Below are 13,974 nucleotides of genomic sequence, written 5' to 3' on the forward strand. Positions count from 1 at the left end.
CCAATAAATTATTTAATTTCCATTATGAAAAGTACTAGGAGACAAAACAGGCTATGGAAATATATGATGGAAGTGAGTGATGGGGTCCAACCTAGGTCAAGGGTAAGGGCAGGAGTCCTTGAGGAAGTGACATTTGAGCTGGGCATTAATTCCAGGCAGAGGGAAAACCTGCATGAAGGCCTTGAGGCAGGAAGTAGCATGGCACCTGAGAGGGTCTGAAAAACGACCAGAGAAGCAGGCATGGAGATTGATATGACATGAGCTTGGGAGACCAGGAGGAAATGTGGGGTCAGGTAGGGCCTTCAAGGCAACTTTAGAGTTTGATGTTTATTCCTAAGTGCAATGGGCTGTTAATATTCATTGAAGTGCGTTTATCTCCATCCACATAATAAATACTATAAATATAAATAATATATAATATTTATATTATAAGATAATACATAATTTATAGTATTTATATAAATTTATGTATTATTTCTAGAAATAACGTATATACAAATATGTTACATATATTATATATTTGTATATAAATATTTCTAGAAATAATATATAAATAATAATATATAATGTTTATTATGTGGATAATAATAGAGGAAAAAAACTGAGGTTTCAGCCTCTTTTTTTCGCCTAGAATTTAGATTGGAGTTTTCCAGATGATCTATGGTAGGAGTCAGCATCCTTTCAAAGTAGGATGCTAAGCTGCCACTGCCTCCTATCCTGATTTACAGGGTAAGGGCCAACTCTTATAATGAGCAAGATGGGAGCCATTAGTTGTCCAAGATGTCAGAGATCAACTTCTGCACCTTTTGGCAGGGGACTCCCTACTACCTATTGCCTGGGGACTGTAGTTTCCCTCTCCTCCCCCATCTCATCTTAAGTTATATGGAACAAAGTTTACTTTCAGACTGACTTTGCTCTTTTATTTTTGATGGGTTTGGAGGATCAGTCAGTCAAAGCCTAAATAAAAGAAGTCCCCAATGCATAAACTTTCATTTCTAAAGCTTTTATATCAGAAGGTAGAGTGACCCTTGGATTTATCCCTTCAATCATCAAATAGGCTTGCTTTCCCTGGTGCCTGAATCTGTGCTCCAGGCGTCATCATTTCTCCTAGAAGTGAGATGATAAATGGTGGTTCTGTTCCTGGGCAAGGCTACAATTGTATTAAATGGCCTCTGAGCCTGGGGAAAAGGGGACAATGCAGCTCAGAAGAGAGGAAACGAGGAGTAGAATCTCCTTCCCTCTCTCCTGTGTGTAATTTTGAAATTAGAGTGATAAAAGAAAATCCTGTTTGAGTGGGAGCAGGGAGAGCTGCAAGAATAAGCATAAACTCTGTTAATGAAAGGGGGTCCCAGCATAGGGCTTCCAAGTGAGCTGGTGGCCTCCTGAGCTGGGCATGGAAAGGCTGTGAGGGGCACTGCCTAGCGCTACAGTTAGGCTGGCACTGCAGCTGCTCTTTGACACTGTTCAGAGTCCCTTTGTGAAACACGGAGGACTGGGTGACAGCTCTTTGTCTCCTGGCTTCCCAGAACCAATAGCACGCAGGTGACTGGGGCCTCTTTCTCTCTCTCATCTCCTCTCTTTCTTTCACCTGTTTTTGCAAAGTTGTGTAGTAGAAGCAGCCTTTACCATTTTAGGAGCAAGCAGCCTGTGCAGTGAAAAATACAGCAAAAATCACCACGTGCAGCTCCAGCAGCAGCCCCAGCCCTGCTCAGTGAAACAGCCTGGGTAGAGGTGGCAGCTGTGGGTGTGCTGGGAAGTCATGGGAAAATCCAGAGCAGAGCCAATGCAGGGCCCCTAAGTGCTGCTGCAGGGGGCAGGAGAACCCCACTAATGATCCTCAGTCCTTAGAATCAGGGACTAAAACCAGGCAGCTGAGCAGATACGAGCAATCCCAGAGATAAGAATCTAAGCTCCTTGGGAGCAGAGGCTGTGTCTTGTGTCTCCTTGAATTCCCAGAGTCTATGTTGGCCACACAACAGACTGCATCCTTCATTGCTGAAAGGAAGAATCAGACACAGGAGACGGGAGGGAGCCACCAGAACTGTGGAGAGGGTGGAGGGCAGAACACTCAGACTTAGAGGCATGTGTTGAGGAGGAGATAGACTAAGAGACTGTTCTGTCCTATCTGTGAAGGCCTGAAAGAGATCTCATTTACCTGGGCTGATGAAGCTAGACACTGAGAAACAACTACGTGGAATTATATTGGAAAATTACAATTAATATTTCACTTTTCTCAAAAATATTTTATTTTGAAAGACCTGAATATCTTAAATGCTGGTTACCGGAGTTACCATGCTGATGTGAAATGGACTGTTTTGGCACATCATTTTAAGGTGTGCACTGGGAGGGCAGGGTTGGTGATAAGCACACCATCCACCCTAGGCCAGGGTTTCCCATCGCATATCCCACTGAACACCAGTCTTACTGGGTGCTCTACCAAAAAAAGAAAGAAAGGATCCTTGGCCAAATAATTTAGGGAATGGAGTGGACCAGATGTTTCTTTTGGAGAGCCTTCATTTTAATAGCATATGAAGGGCTGGACTTCAGTGAACACACTTTATTTCGTTCAATGCAGTGCCTCCTGAGCTTCAATGAACATAGAAGCCCATTGACATATAACAAATATTTCCTACATGTTGGGCAATGTTGCTGCTGTGGCTAGTTAAAGCAGATTTCAATTATATCTGTTTAGGGCCATTACAGAATCACAGGAAGTTGAAATTTTCCTTAGACCATTCTGAATGACCCCTGGAGCATAGTCCTGGGGCAATGGCTTCATTTCATCATGGATCTGGATCCAGAGTCAGATAAAGCCGGTAAAAGAAAAACCTGTCAGCTGTTTACCTGTCACTAAATAAACAAAGGCAAATTGCTTTACTTTCTTGAGCTCCATTTTTCCCACCTGCCCTCTTGTACTTCTTTTCTCAGAAGGGTGTGTAGAGAATGAAAGGTATATCTTATCCCATGAAGCCTAACTGGGATTTGTTGTAGTTAAGCAGAATTAGCGTTTCTTATTTGCAAGCATAATCTTCTTTGCTATTCCTACCAGCAGGACTCAGAGAAGTCAGATTGTATTGTCTGCATTTACAGAGGTAGAAAGCAGTACATAGAGAGACTGGGGGGATGAGTTCCTAACTGGGTGTGTCCTTCCTTGTGATACTCTAAAATGGGCTGTTGAACATACAGCTCACAAAATAGGGTCTTGACCAAGAGGAATACAGCTGAGCTCACTTTTAACAAAGTCTCTGCTTGTAGCTAGGGTTGCTAGCTTTGTAGTGATTTGTCAGGAGTAGATTCTGTTTTCATTACTGTGCTCTTGCACAAACAAGGCAATTTGAAATAAATGGGGACATTTATCCACTAGGTGGAGCTACATCCTTTGTTCTCTGATGGATGCTTTTCCCAACGCTAAAATGTATTTGGTTTGGGTGGGAACTCAGCAAAGAGAGTATACATCGTTTTTTTCTTTCACCTTGTTGTGGGAGCTACAGTACTTTGATTGAAGAATGAATGGAGAATGGGCATGTTTTCATGCTGGGAATAAGAGATATGATGTGTTAGAATGTCCTGTGAAATGTAGCAGATAGCTGAGTGAAATCAGACCGCCTCACTTTGAATTAGGTCCCACGACTTGCTAAATGCATGGAAAATGGAAAGTTATTTAACCCACCCGTTATTTCACTTCTTATCTATTTTTTTATTTGTTAAATAGTTGCATTATAAGGTTTCTTGATGGAGTAAATGAAATCTGTGTAGAGTACTTAACCAATAATCTGGAACATTGTAATTCCTCAGTGTGTTAGTAACCGGTATTATCTGTGGTTTAAGTTTTCATGTGATTCAATGCCTAGTAAAAGACAACTTGATATTTTCATATGAAAATGTGAAATTCAACAGGATTTGTATTTCTGGGCTGCCTTGATTCTTTTATTACCATTTGGGTTCCCTCATGCCCTCGACCTTCTTAATCCCTGCACGGCCTTCCTCTTCCCTAAAGCGGTGTTCTTCAAACTAATGTGTGCATCCAATCACTAGGAGGACTTGTTCAAACTCAGATTGCTGGGCTCCACCCCCAGGGCTTATGATTCTGTGGGGCTGTGGTGGGACTTGAGAATTCACATTTCTAAAGAATGCCCTTGCGATGCTGATGCTGCTTGCACACCTGCTCTGCCTGCCTGGGGGCGGGCCTCATGTGGGCACGGTGGGCTGTGACTGGGAGGCAGGGCTGCGTAGGCTTTTTTGTAGTTAGCTGCTCCAGCCCAGGCTGGCTCCCTTTCCCGGCTGGCCTCTGTGTCTAAAATGCCTTCCTCTAGAGATGTGTTTGTTTGAAAAAACAGATAAAGTCATTGTGAGGCTTGCAACTCCTCTTTATCATTTCTTCTTACCAACCCTGTCCCTCCCCTTACAGTTTTGATCTGACTCACACTGAAAACACACTGGGCTTCCCAGTGAATAGCTTAGAGGCCAAAGGCTATGCAAGAAATAGTAGGCAATTCACCCACATTAAAAAAGTGACCTTCAGCACAGTATATGACACATGGTAAACGTTCAACTATATTTGCCTAATGAATAAATGTGCTATGGAAGCTACTTATGGGCTAATGATAGGAGACCTCACCAGCTAGAAAGCTTTCCATTTGCCAGCTGTGTGACCATGGCAAAATTATTTTATGAACAAAACACAGCTTACAATGATTAGGTATTACTGTGATTTACAGCTACATATTGATTAATATTGCTTCAATTCTTTTAGGTTGAACCATGTAAAATCGCCTCTATTTGACCATTTTTGATTTACAAAAATGACAGCTTTATATGGTTCAGCCTGATAAAACTTCTGTACTTTAAATTAGGCACATGCTTAACTAAACTCTTTTTCCGATATGCTTTCAATTCTGGGGAGGTGGATTCCTTCTTCTCTTTCTCTCGCTGCACATCTAAATGTTGTGGGAATATTTTTAAAAATAAGCCTGATGTTGGCTCTGTAAAAATTCAGTTTTATTCCCAGTCCAAGATGATCCTTCATCACTATTTTCTCATTGGAAGAATGATTCCCCTTCATTTGGAAGCAACTGGCAGATGTTCCCTGCTGAGCTGGCTCTCGGTTTTGGTGGAATGCTGCGGTGTTGAAATGCCACATGTACAATTGACTTTTCTTACTCTTCCCACTCCCTGTTCTGGAAACTGCTTCCACTTCGACCCCCACCCCATTCATAGGGTACATTAATCTGTGTTTTAATCTTCTGCGCAACCACCCATGCCCTCTTTCCATGTCTCTCTCTCTCTCCCCCACCTTCTCTCATTTAATTACAACTAACCTGAGCATCAGCAAGTGAGAGTAGCTTGCCACATGACTCTTAAGTTATTGCTTTAGTTATGCAAGAATCAATGTAAAGGTTTTAAACCCATCTGCTGTTGAGTCTTAGAACTTTTGGTGCCGTGAAGTCAGTAAGATACAGTACTCTTCCAGTCCATAGTCATTCAATAAATACTTTTTGTGCATGGATTATATTAAGAAGCTCTGGCCACTTGTCCTTCATTGGAATATTTGTTAAATCATTTTAACACCTGACAGCATTTTTTTTTTTTAATATGGAAGGTAGAAAAAAACATGAGAATCCTGGTTACCAAAGGCTGTGGTAGGAGCACTGTCAGGAGGCACGGGGCTCAGAAGAAGGCCCCAGACAGGTACAAAGTGGACACATTTCACCTATTGCACAACTTTGCCTCATTTGGTTATATATAACTACAATTGCTGAAGGAAGAATTAGGTATATAAAGTTGGCATTTTAAACCAAATGCACGCTATGCAAATCTCTCTACGGAGTGAGCAGATAGAGTATTCAGTCTGGAGTCCTGCGGTTCACTGCTCAATCACAGTGTGGCTTTGGGCAAGTTACTTTGTTTCTTGGTGCCTCAGTTTCCGCATCTGTAAAATGGAGATGACAGTGATAACTTCATAGAGTTATTGTGAGGATAAAATGAGTTAAAGTGTCTAAAGTGCTTACAACAGTGTCTGGCAAATAGAACTATGTAAATATGAGCTATTTTTAGTTTCAGAGAATATCTCAGAAAATGCTAAATAATAAAAATGTGTAAATAATCAAGAACTGTGTTCTCCTGTAGGAGCTTTTGTAACCTTGATCTTTTAAAGGTCTTCTGCATTTTTTTTCCAGAAACATGCAGTTTTAAATGGTTTTAAGATCATTATTTATTTTAAAAATCATTCAGTGCACTAATCCGGTGGGTTTATTATCAATATATCCTTTTTTTTCTCCCTTGATATTTAAGCTAAAACTTCTCTCTTCTTAATTCCAGTGTATTGTTCCTCATTATCATGCTCTCACTATGCTGGCGACTTTTTTTCTTTCTTCATGTTTACCTCATCCTGATATTTACAGAAGTACAAGAGAGAATTTGTGAACTTGGACAAACTCTTCTGGAGAGAACTCTCCAGGGATCTTTTACAGACATCACAGTTCTCTTGGTTATATGAGGCAGCATGAACACAGTGCCATGGGTGCCTTTGGAAATTTATCATGAATAAAAGCAGGGAAAACCCAAAAGCCACCCATTCCTGAATTAGGAAGAACAGAATTCTAGGCTTACTTTTGAATTTCCTCAAGGACTTTAAATTCTGAGGTCTAGTGATGAAACAATTCACACAGTCTTCAGCATTTGTGTTGTCATGTTTGGAATTGTGGGGGGTTGACTACAGTCATAGTTCACCAGGATTTCATAGCAGGATCGTGGGGTCTCAGGGACCCTACCCTCATGTAGGTTATTTGTGCATGTTGGAAATATATTTAGTGCTTTGATATTTTATGATTATTTTATTTACTTACTGTAACTGTCGTGTTTGGGAAAAAACATTATACTTAAAAGGTTTATTTATGTTTTTCTTGTATTTTATCCCTGCTTCAACTCTGAAGTCTTTTAAACCTCAAAAGTATATCCAGACTTCAACACTAAGTTTTATGAGACAAATTATTTTTATGTCTGCTGATTTTTCATAGTTTTTCCATGTATGATATTTACTTACTGGAATATTTATTTCAAGATGTCATATTCAGAGTCTAGTTAGGGTAATTTTAAGCATCCGGTAAGAAGTTATGTGTTGGTTACTTTTCTTAAAAACAAAAATTACCTATCTCATTTTAGATGCCTTCCATAGAGGAGAAAAAAGTAGCACCAATTTTATTCTGTTACAAAATTTCTCACTTTAGTAATATGGACACTGGAGAAATGCAGAATCTGAGACACTATGCAAGAGTTGTACAACTAGATGCAAAAGCTACATGTTGACGTGTTCAAGCGAAAGGTCAGAATAAGCAAAGGAATGGAATTCTTTGGTGATTCAGTTTTTATTCTAGGTTTTATCCTTAATATGCATCTGAGGTGGTGAAGATATGACACCAAGATACTACAGTTTGAAAGTATAAGTCCTCATTTTCTGCCCTATCTTATTTTTAAGTCGTGTGTGAGCATAGGGGTAGGTGAATAAAAAATTAGTGCAAAGAGGGCACAACTAAATATCATCTTGGTCCAGCCAAAATCCTTAAGTCAAAATTTATCAGAATCTCTGCTCTTGACCTTGAAGCCTTGTAATCTACTAGACTATTTAAAGAGAGAGTAAGAAGGGCACTGTGGGCCGGGCGCAGTGGCTCACGCCTGTAATCCCAGCACTTTGGGAGGCCGAGGCAGGCAGATCACGAGGTCAGGAGATCGAGATCATCCTGGGTAACACGGTGAAACCCCGTCTCTACTAAAAATACAAAAAAATTAGCTGGGTGTGGTGGCGGGCACCTGTAGTCCCAGCTACTGGGGAAGCTGAGGCAGGAGAATGGTGTGAATCCAGGAGGCGGAGCTTGCAATGAGCAGAGATCGTGCCACTGCACTCCAGCCTGGGCGACAGAGCGAGACTCCATCTGAAAAAAAAAAAAAAAAAAGAAGGGCACTGTGATGAAACAAGGGGCTGATGGTGATAGTGGTGATGGTGGTGGGGTAACGGGCCCAGGGCCTGAGAATATGATGCCCCCTGGGATTGCTGATGAGGTGGTGGCCTATGCCAGTATCCTCTGTGCGAGTGTAGTGACCAGCAGACTCTAGATGTGCTCCCTCAGTTATCCACAGCTGGCATGGGCATTTGGAAAGGAGACGGGTAAGTCACCTTCCTATTATCCTGTCCTCTATTTAAATGCTCCTAGTCAGAGCCTGAGTTCAAAGATGGTTCAATGAAGTGCTAGGTCAGCAGACATAGCCTAGCTAGTATGATGCTTGGGGTGTTCTGAGAGACCTGAAAATAAGGAAGAAGATGTTTGTTCTTGCCTAAGTACCTGCCAAATCTGGCCTAAGAAATAGAATTAGGGCATGAGGCTCAGGTAGGCAGATGAGTAAAGGGATATTGTAGCCTTGACCTATTGATATGATTTGTTGCCTTTTGTTAAAAAATTGAACAACTTGTAATCAAGATCTTAATACTACTATAACAAAAGTGGCCGCATTGTTATTCCTGTGCAAGGAAAAACTGAAGCCCAGAGAGCTTCAGCAGGTTGCTCAATGTCACTAACAGCAGAGTGAACAAGATCAAACTTGGAAAGTCCTTTTACGTTGCTTTCTAATTTGTTTTTCCAGGCTGCAGGCACCTTCTTTAGTCTGTGGGAGGAACCATTGTGTGAATTTTCTATGAGACTGAAATAGACCTGATTGACTAAAATATTTTTTTTTCCTAGGAGGAGATTTGCAACATTAGGACAAATGCTGAACATATCTGAATTCTAATTGTGAAGCAATAATGTTGTACATTAGTGCTTAGCCTTGGGAAATTCTTACTTTGGGTGCCAGATTAAACTAATCTACACTTACTAACTAACTAAACATTTTCTTTACATGGCACGATACTCAGATTTCTACCATAATATTGTACTTTACACTTTCCTACTATTTTATAAAATTGTGTAAGCAGTGAAATATTTCAAGCTTTGAACCATGATTCTTCATGGCCTCCTGGAGGATTGTGATGCAAAACCTCTAAAGATACTGATGTTAACTGTCAGGTGAGATTATAAACTGTCCCAATGGATAGTATAACCTGCAGAGTAGAATGTCATTATTATGAGACACAGCCTGAAACATGATGATACAGTAACAGTTTTTCCTGAGCATTCTTATATTACTATTACAGTAATCGCTCAATCCAGCTAGATGCTTTGTGCAGTGTTCTTTAAACAAAAATGTCACAGAAAAATTAAGCAAGCTATATATAATATGAGAAGCCCTATATAAGCTGGTTTGGGAAGGCCACCCAAAGTCTACATTTATTTATCCATATTCTTGTCTACGTTCACTATTCCAATCTATTATCTTATTTATTCTCAGAATGAAGTATAGCTAGACTGCCTCTATTTGAATCTGAAGTCTCTGAGGTTCACCTGTAAGCTTTAGGAGGTCACCCAGGTGAACTGGTAGATACTGACTTTCATTCTGAGCTGGTGCCTGGCCATTTCCGTGGAAAAGCCTGTCTTGATTATGAGTCGGGAAAGAGCAGAGCACATTTTAAGATGATGATTTACCTGGCTGAGCGTTAGCCACTCCATGCTGGATTTGTTACACAGGATGTTTCATTAGCTGCGGGAAGTATAGCATGTTTTCTGACAAATATCCCCTAGAAATCAGATTCCAAAGTCCCCTTTGTCCTTGGGTGGTTTAACATTCTACACATTCTCTGCCTTGCTTTGTTAGAGCCTGGACCCATGCCATTCCTATGATAAAGGCAGTGGGGAATGTCTCACCTATCTTGGTAATCTGAGCTTTTGTCCCATTTTCCAGGCAAGATTTCAAACTTTTAATTACCCACTTAGTAAAACCCAGATGTCCCATTTCAAAGACCTATTCCCATTAGGGAATTTTCATTTCCAAGTAATAGTTGGATGAAATCCTAGAGTTTTACTGCATCCCATTTCCAGTACTTTAGCTTTGCTTTTTATTTTTTTATTTTTTTCTGAGTAAATAAGACCATGAACTTTTAATTCTGTAAACCTATTTTAGATAGAATTGGTAGCATACCACAATCCACTACATTGAAGCTTTCCATCTAAACCTTAACTGGTTCTTTTCAAAATATTTCTTAGCATGCATTTGGTTCATAAACCTTCTTGGAGTGCTAAGAGGATAAGTGACTTTCAATTTGAAAATACATTACGAAGTGTTCCATCTCTTATAGTTTAAGGAATACTCTGGCCAAGGTCTTACAACATTTACCTGACAGTGATTTTGATAAACGGATTCATCACTGGGTTGGAAAAGGGCCAGAATGAGATGGCTCTTGGACCAATTTACTGTGGCCATGTGTATTGGCAGAAGAGTGTGGGTCTGGTGTGACCTTGTTTACACAGGATATTTCCACAGCTGTGCTAGCCGAAAGTCTCAACTTCAATTGCTTATCTCCATTGACCAAACTAGCTGGTCTAATCACCTGTTGATGGTGTTCCACATCAAATAGTCATTTTCCAATTTCAAGAGAGGATACTTAGGAATTTAAACTGGTTATATTGATGTGTAGGTAAAATAACAAAGTAGGGATTTAGCTCTGATAATCACAGTACAATTTAAGTCAAAGAGCAGATGATTAAAACTGCTGTTTCAAGGTGGCCTTTGTATGACCTGTGGATCAGGTACTACGCATGATAAGGGCAATTTCAGGAGAGGATGTAAACTGTGATTATTTCTGAGTAAAATATGATGTTTTCTTTACCTTTTATACTCTCCAAGGCGCTTCCACAGACACGCAGGATCACAATGACTTTATTTGCCACAATTAGAAAATGACCAAATATAATGGCTGGTAGAACCACAGGCTTCTAAGGTCTGTGTGAATGGCATCCCAGGAAGCACAAATATGCAGAAGGCTGGAGTGATGATGCAGAGGCTTATATGGCTCTAGAAGATTTGCTCCTCACTTTCACTCCCTCATTTCTGACTTCTTCACCTACTTGTCTCCCCTCATTCAGCTCCAGCCACTTGGGCCTTCTTGCTGGTAACTGAACAGCAATGCCCTTAGGCCTCAGGGAGCTTGTACTCGCTATTTCCCTGGCCATCCTATTTGACATGGCAACTCTTCCCACCTCTCCTGTTCTGTTCTCTTACCTTATTTTTCATCATTTTTCGGTACATCACATACTGTGCCTGTAATCTGTCTTGTATGTTGTCTGACTCTTCCTCTACTCGCCAGAGAATATGAGTGCAGTGATTTTAGTCTGTTCTTTTTCCCAATGCTGTAGCCCTAGCTTCTAGACTTGTGCCTGGTACATAATAGTTACTTCATAATTATTTTGTGAATAAATGAATGAAATGAAAGCTTCCAATAGGTGATTAAAGATGGCTCAGAGTTATTAGCACATTAAGGATGTCTTGACCTTCCATACACACTCTGTTTAAAAGAGCCACAAAAAAACCCAAAAAACTGATGACTTTACTTATTTCATTGATGAGGCATGTAATATGTTCCATGTGTGGCTAGGTAGGGCTCTGATTTGGAATGGAAGGTTCCATCTCTGTAGTTTGAAGCTAAGGGAAACTTACAGACACCTGCAAGTCCTTTTGTTATTTCTCAAATGACAAGAATTGCAATGGAGAGGCTTGAAACAAAAGTGACCTCAGTTGATGTGGCAGCTTAAGAGTCAACAGCCTAATGTCATGGCTTTTATGAAAAATAGGATGTAACATTAGAGAGGCAATAGACAATTTCTCATTTATGTCACAGATCTAACCATCGTGATTCCTCTGATCCCAGGCTTTGCCTTCCTCCCTGCTACCGCACATGGATTTGTACAAACTTGCTTTACTGAATCCATTTTCTCTCTCCTGGAATATTGCTTTTGTGAAAACAATGTCAGTCTTGCCATTCAGTCCAGTTGATAATTTGTCATCGCTTGGCCAGATCTTGAGGGGATTCATGATTTGTCAAACAAATGTAGTTATTCAGAAAACATATTTGCTTTCATGGTGTTTTATTTGCTGTATGTTTTCTGTTAAGTGTATTTCAAATAATTGATAACATGTTTGGGAAATGATACATAACATTGTATAAATATCTGTGTCTTAGTTGTGAATGTCCAAATATTTGTTCTACAGGAGTAACTTTTACTGATAACTTAGCATCATATGCTTTGAAATTGTTAAGTGCATATATATACAGAAAAATGCAAATAATGTTAACACCTTAATGTTAAAATATATCATTTTTGTAGGATATACTGGCTTCTGAAGCTCATGTCTCTCACTGTTTCTTTTATTCTGCTGTAGAAATTTAGCACTACTTGTATGATTAAGTGTTGTGATGATGGAAGCTAATAAAGGGCATTTTGTTTGATTCTTACTGGCAGATTCCCCTGCACATTGGCGGAGAGGATGAGGCATCTTTAGGCAGCACGTGCTCTGGTCTTAACGCGTTTGAATTAGTAGTATTTCTTTAATTGCCCAATTTGTTTTATGTTACCAGGTGGTTTTGATTAATGATCCAAAAGAGGTGAATTGGTGTACAGAAGAGAGAAAGAATTATAACTGAGATGGTTGCTTTTAGGTCAGTAGAAATACATAATCTTGTTACTGAGGCAACATTTATTCTTTCCATATTGAGGGGGATGAAGTAGCTAATTAAAATTCCAACACGTCCTTTCTCCTTTTCGATCTTTCTAAATACTTGTAAAAGTCTACAGAACCATGAAGGAAATGATTTTATTTCCAGACACTACGGAGATTCATAAAAACAGCTTCAATGCTAGCAAGTACTGTGAGGTACAAACAATTGTCTTTGAGTCCAGCTGTTTTTCTCCAGCCTTTTCAGGAGTGGAAAGCAATTGGCTCTTTCCTGCCCTGCATCAGAAGTGAAGGAGCCTAAAATATGGGTCCCCATCATTTCTGTTGTTTTAAAAAATATTTTTGCTTAAACAGTTTTTCTTTCTTTTACTTATCACAAATATAGTGCTTACTATCTGTCAAGAAGCATTCTAAGTGCTTTACACGTATGTACTCCTTTCCTTCTCCTTTCTCTTTTATGTCTTTTTGTCCCTTTTTCTTTGTTTCAAATGCCTTTACTTATTACTGATTTATGAACAAAAATCTTTCTTTCAGTGTTGGATAAATTCAAATAGTGCATAGATCTCTCGTAGGATGTATTTATGTTTAAAACAATGAAGGGGATATCTGTGTAAAGAGAGTGGGAAGGTCTGTGGAGTTCCTGGAGGGCAAACATAGTCACTTATCCCTGCACCCACTTTATATTTTGGTCAGATTTGGCTTTTTCTTTTCCTAATGTCATCCCTCCATGTAGTTTTACTTGCGAATTGAAAGGCTTCACAGTGAAATAAAGTTGAAGAAATACTGCCTCTAGTAATCATCTTTCCAGGAAATTACAATGCATGCGTGTGGATTAAAAGATTCCACAGTAAAGAAATCAGTTTTTAGTAAGGCAGTTCATCAAAAAACTAAAAATAGAATCACCATAGGATCCATCAAGTCCACTTCTGGGTATATATCCAAAAGAATTGGAGGCCGGGACTCGCACAGATATGTGTACACCCACGTTCATAGCAACATTATTCCCAATAGCTGAAAGGTAGAAGCAACCCAAGTGTCCTTTGATGAATGAATGAATAAGCAAAGTGTGGCATATACATACGGCCTTAAAAAGGAAGGAAATCCTAACACATGCTACAACATGGATGATCCTTGAAAACATTATGCTAAGTGAAATAAGCCAGTCATTGTATTGTATAATTCCACCTGCATGAGGTACCTAGAGTAGTGAAATTCACAGGGATGGAAAGCAAAGTGATGTTTCCCAGCAGTCAGGGGAAGGAAGTGATGGGGAGTTATTGTTAAAGGGGTACAGAGTTTTGCTTTGGGGAGATGAAAATATTCTGGAGCTGGTTAGAGGGATGTTTGCACAACAGTGTGAAAGTGCTTAATGCCATT

At 39.8% G+C, this 13,974-nt stretch overlaps 1 long non-coding RNA gene across 3 annotated transcripts in view; it reads left to right on the forward strand.

Annotated features, from left to right (window-relative positions):
- Positions 1-6,712: 6,712 nt before the first annotated feature.
- LOC129059993 (uncharacterized) overlaps positions 6,713-13,974 on the forward strand; it is a 29,505-nt gene continuing 22,243 nt past the window's right edge. Inside the window, exons 1-2 of one of the 3 annotated variants that reach the window (XR_008526289.2) lie at positions 6,733-6,776; positions 7,227-7,321. This is a non-coding gene — a long non-coding RNA (uncharacterized LOC129059993). Of the gene's footprint in view, positions 6,777-7,226; positions 7,322-7,943; positions 8,162-13,974 lie in introns of those variants that run through there. The other 2 variants (XR_008526290.2, XR_008526288.2) reach the window with 2 other exon arrangements.

The sequence above is a fragment of the Pongo abelii genome, chromosome 5, assembly GCF_028885655.2.
Source record: "Pongo abelii isolate AG06213 chromosome 5, NHGRI_mPonAbe1-v2.0_pri, whole genome shotgun sequence".
NCBI lineage: Eukaryota > Metazoa > Chordata > Mammalia > Primates > Hominidae > Pongo > Pongo abelii.